The sequence below is a fragment of the Chionomys nivalis genome, chromosome 2 (genome assembly GCF_950005125.1).
Source record: "Chionomys nivalis chromosome 2, mChiNiv1.1, whole genome shotgun sequence".
Taxonomy (NCBI): domain Eukaryota; kingdom Metazoa; phylum Chordata; class Mammalia; order Rodentia; family Cricetidae; genus Chionomys; species Chionomys nivalis.
Window position 1 is genome coordinate 104,201,186 of NC_080087.1, and position 6,913 is coordinate 104,208,098.

At 47.9% G+C, this 6,913-nt stretch overlaps 1 pseudogene; it reads left to right on the top strand.

Moving 5' to 3' along the window:
* The first annotated feature begins 5,005 nt into the window (after positions 1-5,005).
* Positions 5,006-5,944, top strand: LOC130869273 (olfactory receptor 6B2-like; annotated as a pseudogene).
* Positions 5,945-6,913: the final 969 nt, after the last annotated feature.

Consider the following 6,913-nt stretch of genomic DNA (forward strand, 5'->3'; position numbering starts at 1 on the left):
CTCCCTCCCTTGCTTCCTTCCTTCTCTGGGTACACCGCACCAGAGAATGTGTATCAACACTCATCAGAGCGATGTCCAATCCACCAGCCTCCCAGGTCCTTCAGTTTCTCTTCCCCTCTAGTCTACACCATCCCTCCAACTGGACTGGTCCTGACCACCTCCACATCCCTCAACCATGTAGTACGTAGTCTCTGCCTTCTTCTTCCCAGGGAACCACATGACAGATCCTCACCTCTTGGACACATTCCCCGTGTCCCTTCTTGCTGCGTTTGCCACCCAGCTGTGCCCAGTCCCACTAACCTGCTCCCTCCAGGTCCCCACCTCCTCCCAGGCTAAGGAGCTTGACTGGTTCCTGCTTTACTAAAATTCACAGTCCCTGTAGGTGGTGGGTTGGGACTGGTGTTTTCCCTAATTCATCCAATTGTTTGGAATGACTGCTTTACAGTGGGCACTTGGAAGCTGGAAAGGTGATTAGATGGTGAAGATCCCAGCCTTGCCTCTGCCTCCTGCCTCCTGGTAAGTCCTGATTATCAATCACGGTTTTCATGGCGATCATGGACACCAAAACCCAGTATGTCTCTGATTCCTAGCTTCTCTTCCACAACACACTGCCCAGGACCCAAAGCAGAAGCCGTCTTTATGATCCAGAACAGTCTTCATTGTCATCCAGAAAGGTCCGAGTTAGCAGGGACATATAAGAAGACTATTTTTCTCTTTAAATTTTGAGGCAAGATCTTGCTGTAAAGAGTAGGTTGTCTTTGGGCTCGTGGTGATCCTCTTTTCTCAGCCACAAGAAGATAATTTTTTAGTATCTATTTAGAAATCCCTGTTATGACAGTGTTATAGATTATCTAGTTGAAAGATCATGTCCTCTGAAAATTGGAACAATTTGTCTATGTCTTTCTCCCTTTCGGAGCAGGGAGCACAAGGGAGCATTGGTATACTGCAACCATAGTAAAGAGCCCACTGCACCTCACCATGGTGGGGTGGAGGAGCTTCTGAAGGCTGTGGGTTGCTTTGATCACATTATGAGAACTGATTTCCCTGGTCAGTAGTTGTGTTCTAGTGTGAGCATTTTGACAGCTCACTATCTAGCCCTGACCTTGAAGGTGAACTGTGCTCCTGTGTATCTTTTGTTCTAACCAACCGCACAGCTATTTCCTGGGGACATCCTCAGGTTCCGAGAGTGTAATAAAACATGAGATCACTATGTGGGCTTTCCCTCCACAACCTTAGTCAAGTATTCGTGATGGGAGCTGCCTGCCACTAAGGCAAATGTGGAAGAGTCCCCCATGCTCTGTCTCACGTGGGGGCAGAGGAGCTCCGAGGTCTGCGCAGGTGGGGCAACTAGCCAGTCCCTCTTCTCTGAAGCCTCATCAACAGCCCTGATGGTCTCATGGTGTCATCAGATCCCTGTTGTCACCGTGCCAGCATTCTTAGAAAACAGCCCCTCACTTAAGCCTCCCGTATTCACCCTTACAGGACTGCTTTCAACACTGTGGGTTACAGGTGCCTCCTCTCACTTATGAGGGGATCCATAAGAGAACTGGGGTGGCACACCTGCGGGGAGCTCAGCATGAGTGTGCTGAAGCTTGCTGTCCCTGCTCCCCCTTTGCCTCCTTCTCCTAATGCTGGTTTTTATATTTTTTTGGGGGGGGTACTCTGACACTAAGTTGAAATAATTACTTTTTTATAACTTAAATTCGCCTATATTTTAAATGATTTTTTATTGAGCTCTACATTTTGATAAGAGGTTATAAAAATAAACTGTTTGGGGCATGGGTTATACTCATTGCTTTTTTTCTCGCTTTCATCCTTGACTCCAGCTGAGTCTTCAATCCATGTGTGTAGATGTGTGCAGCCGACCCTCCACTTGGGGATCAGCAGTCCCCTTTGCTGGGTGACCCTATCCTGTTTGTGTTTTTCCTCACAGCTGGTATTTCTCTTAATCCAGTGTTTGCTCTGCCTCACCCCATGTGTTTTCCCGTCTCCTTTATTTCTATACTCTTCTGTTGTTCTTTCCACGCTTGAAGGATCCACGTCCTGTCACAGCCTGAGTTACCTTGACAAGGTCTGACTGTGTGCTAATTACAAACCCTAGGGATAAAACAGCCTTCGGACTTCCTCCTGTGATACAAGGCCAAACACGCAGTCTGCTTATTACAACCCTAGTCACACCCAAGATTCCCTCAAGTATTAAAATGTGGCTTGTCGTCTTCCTAAAGAAAGAAGTGTTCCACCCCATCGTGTATCTTCTCAGTTGGCAAGGACTGATGTGTGACACTTTCTTGGGGTGCCAACGGGACCTGAAGGAATGGCTATTCCTGTCACACATCCCTCTCTTGTGGGCAGTCCTCTCCAGCAGTGATGCTCTTGGTCCAGGATTTCTCTTCTGTCTCTGTTTAGTGACTATGATGCTTGAGTTTCACACTAAGGGAGGAGATGTGGGTCCCTGTTCGGAATAGGTGGTCAGTAGTCAGGCGGTGGTGGTACACACCCTTAATCCCAGCAATTGGGAGGCAGAGGTAGGCGGATCTCAGTGAGTTTGAGGCTAGGCTGGTCTATAAAGCAAGTTCCAGGACCACTATGACTGTTACACAGAGGAACCCTGTCTCAAAACAAACAAACAACAACAACAAAAAAAAAAAACAAAAAAAAACAGAATAGGTAGTCAGAAGTCTGGCCACAGGTGCACAAAGGTGTCTCCAGGTCTGGTGTAGCTGGTCACATACTCTCGGCCTCTTCTTGTGCTTTGTCCTGTTGCATTCTTTACTCTCAATGTTTTGGACTGGAGACTAAATCTAGCCCACTTGAACTTCCAGTTTATAAAACATTTTATTTCTGGATGCTTTAGAATTCTTCTGCCTTGAAGTTGCATTCATGTATCTCTCTCTGTCTCTCTCTCTGTCTCTGTCTCTGTCTCTCTCTCTGTGTGTGTGTGTGTGTGTGCACTGTTTGTCACTGTGCATCTTGGAAGCTATTGGCAGACTGTGTTATAATTTTTTTTCCTTGGGTGTCCGCTGTGTTCGTTACTGTTCTTGGGTGTCTGCTGTGTTAGTTACTCTTCTTGGGTGTCCACTGTGTTCGTTACTTTTCTCAGGTGTTCACTGTGTTCGTTACTTTTCTCAGGTGTCCGCTGTGTTAGTTACTGTTCTTGTCACTGGGAAAAAATACCTGACAGAAGTCTCTTAAGGGAGGAGAGGTTTACTGTGGTTCATACTTGCTGTGTTTCCCTTCTCACAACATGGAGAATTAAGAAGGAGAAAGCATAAGCCTCACCAGAATCAAACATGGTTTTCACCACCCACTTCACCTAATCAGGGCATATGTCTTAGCTCAGGACCAAGGATTGAAACAACATGAGTCTGCAGGAGACATTTTACATTTACTTTCAAACCATGATGTCTTTGAGGGCCCATCTGTCAAAGGTCTGGTCACAGCCTGGGGAGTTCCAGGGGAATGGTGAAACTTTCTAGGGGGCTTGTGGGAAGGAGTTAGGTCGCTGGACATGTGCTCCTGAAGAGGACATTGGATCCACTAGCCACTTTCCCCTGATTCCTGCTCTCACGGGGTGGACAGCCTTCACCATATGTTTCCACCATGCTATGCTTGAATCCCCAGACACTGGGAGGGGCAGGGCAAATGTCCGTGCATCAAAGCCTCTGAAACCCCAGACAAAACACTTTCCCTTCTTACTTTGAATCTCTGGCATGTTCTAGTTAACAATGATCAGACTTGAAGGACAGGCTTGCCCTTTTGGGATGGCTGAAAAAAATCTTTCTATAGCATGAAGTGGTTAAACAAAGCCAGACGCTTCCTAAAGGAGCATTGGGTGGTTTGTTCATTCAAATCCTTGTTCTAGGCTAATAAACCAGACTTCTGCCTATAGCCTTGCATTTCTTCCTGACAGAGGATTCTCTGCCTTTCTTTCTGGACACTCCTGCTCACTCTGTGACCTTTGCCTTCGTAGGCCATGATAGCAATGCCAGGCGGTACCAGTCACTGCATTTCCCCATCTTAATATTGCAGATTTTTAGCCAGCAACCACATGGGTCTACTTTTTCTGCTGTTGGTATCTCATGAAGAGAACAGTGGCCCTGGTGTTAGAAGATGTTGGTTTGCACCCTGATGCAGCTGTGGTCTCAAGTATGTGCACAGACAAAGTAGAGATATGCCACATTCCCAGCTGTGGTGATGGATGAGGAGAGGATTTGAGCCACATACTTGGACATGGTAAGAGTAAAGATGTTCCTCTTGTGGAGTCTGCTTCTGGTGACCATGGCTAAGGGCAACAACCAGACTGGCATGACCGTAGCTTCAACCCTGGGTGACTCCTCTCTTAACTGTGGGTACCTCCGTACTATTCTAGAATTCCTCCACTTGGCTGCGTACAGACCCGGGAGTGCTGGCTTTTTCTGACTCAGAATGGTGCTGAAACTCCTGCATTGTCGATGGCTTATGTGATCTATAGAGACAGGGATGGAGCCACTGTCCTGTGCCTGAAAGCCAGTCAAAAGGGAGGGCCGGGTGATAGGGTCTCCATAACCTAACCCACTGTCCCAGGAGACCTGCTGATGTTGGGCCTATTTTAAAACATCTTTTCTGAGGCCAAGCAAAGGTCCAACACCTGCTGATGAGGACAGAATGCTTAGACACAAAGCAATAACCCCAAAGGCCCTAGCAATTATGACTCACTTACCTAGAGAACAGGTACAAGAAGCCCATCATTCCTGTGTTCAGAGATTTACTGGAAGTTTCCACACTGCAAACTACAATCCTGAAATCACTGTGGAGAGAGGGGAGTATAAAAAATATATTTCTGAGCCCAGTATCAAAGTCAGACCATCTGAAATTAAGTACTAACTACACCTGTAGTATTTTTCTCCTTCCTTGGTGTCTGTAACAGCCAGGTGCGTCATTGTCTACAGATTTGGCTGCCTAGTCTCCCTGCCTGTTGCCCTTCTGCCTCTGCCAATTCGCTCTCAATTCTTTCAAATGCAGAAGGATGAGGGGAGAGAACATCACCAAGGTCACCACATTCCTCCTGCTGGGCTTCCCCACAGCCCCCAGGCTGCAGTACCTGCTCTTCCTCCTCTTCCTGCTCATCTACTTCTTCGTGCTGGTGGAGAACCTGGCCATCATCCTCACTGTCTGGAGCAGCGCCTCTCTCCACAGACCCATGTACTACTTCCTGGGTGTCATGTCCACCTTAGAGATCTGGTATGTTTGTGACATCATCCCTAAGATGATGGATGGCTTCCTCCTGCAGAGGAAACGCATCTCTTTCATTGGATGCATGACTCAGCTCTACTTCTTCAGCTCCCTGGTGTGCACGGAGTGTGTACTCCTGGCTTCCATGGCCTATGACCGCTATGTGGCCATCTGCCATCCCCTGCGCTACCAAGTCATCATGACCACGGGGCTGTGTGTCCAGCTCGTGGCCTTCTCTTTTGCTAGTGGCTTCACAGTCTCTGTGATCAAGATCTACTTTATCTCCAGTGCCACCTTCTGTGGCTCCAATGTCTTAAACCACTTCTTCTGTGACATCTCCCCCATCCTCAAGCTGGCCTGCACTGACTTTTCTACGGCAGAGCTGGTGGACTTCATTCTGGCCTTCATCATTCTGGTGTTCCCTCTCATAGCCACCATCCTCTCCTATGGACACATCACTCTGGCTGTGCTGCGTATCCCTTCGGCCACAGGACGGTGGAGGGCCTTCTCCACCTGTGCCTCCCACCTCACTGTGGTCACCATCTTCTATACAGCCTTACTTTTCATGTATGTTTGACCCCAGGCCATCGATACCCGTAGCTCAAACAAGCTCATCTCTGTTCTGTATACGGTCATCACACCCATCTTGAACCCCTTGATCTACTGTCTGAGGAACAAAGAGTTTAAAGAGGCCTTAAGAAAGGCCTTGAGCTTGAGTCAAGCACCATCATAGGAGGGAGGGCATCTTCTGATACCAGAGCATCTCATGATCATGTACCCTTGGTGATGAGGATGTGGGAACACTTGGCATTGCTGTAGTGCTGGAGGTATTTGGAGCACCACTTTTTCCTTCGCATTTAGACATAATGGGCGCTGTTTGGGTAGTGATGCCATTCTATCGCCTTTTAGGTGTGAGCAGAGCAGGACTTGGTAAATTGTATGCATTTTTCATCACCTTAAAATTGTCATCCACATTTCAGAAAACCAGGAAGGTGAGGTCTGCAGTCTCAGTAGGTTTCAGTATGGGGAAGTATAAAAATACTGAAAAGGGCAAAATGAGTCCCAAGAGTCCCCAAAGCACAGTGTATCTGGGAACTGTGAAAGACCCCCAGACTTATTGCAACTCACGGCATGCTCTGTGACTGTTCTGAGGAATGAGCTTTAGCCTTTCCCTTCAGACAGCTCTCCTTACAGCCCTTCTGCTGCTGAAAAATATAAAGTCTTCCTACTGCTTGCTTTGATCCCGGTCTATGAGGACTATGTCTTCCTGTTGTTATTGGTTCCTTAAAGCCCACCACAGTGCCTGCCGTCTCTGAACCAATCAGGAGACAGGCTGGGTGTGATGCTTGTGGCATGGGAAGCAAAGCCTGTGGAGGACAAGAAAATAGAAAACCCACAGAGCCGGTTGAGGAAAGCCTGGGTGGTGGGGCCCCCACACTTTAAAGCAGGAGTCTTTGGGGTTTGTGCTGAAAGATGGAGAAGGAGAAAGGAAGTTGAGATAAGCCCCGCAGCAGCGAAGCTCAGAGGCAGGAAGCAGCTAGAGGGTACAGAGTACAGAGACGCTGATGGGTTTAGAGTCCGGTGTTTGCTAATGAGGGAGATGGTGGGGGCAGAGTTCCCAGCATGCACAGATTCCTCCCTGGGTCTACTTGCAGCCATGTAATAGACAAAAGGGGGTCCTCCCAATGCTGGAGAGACTGTG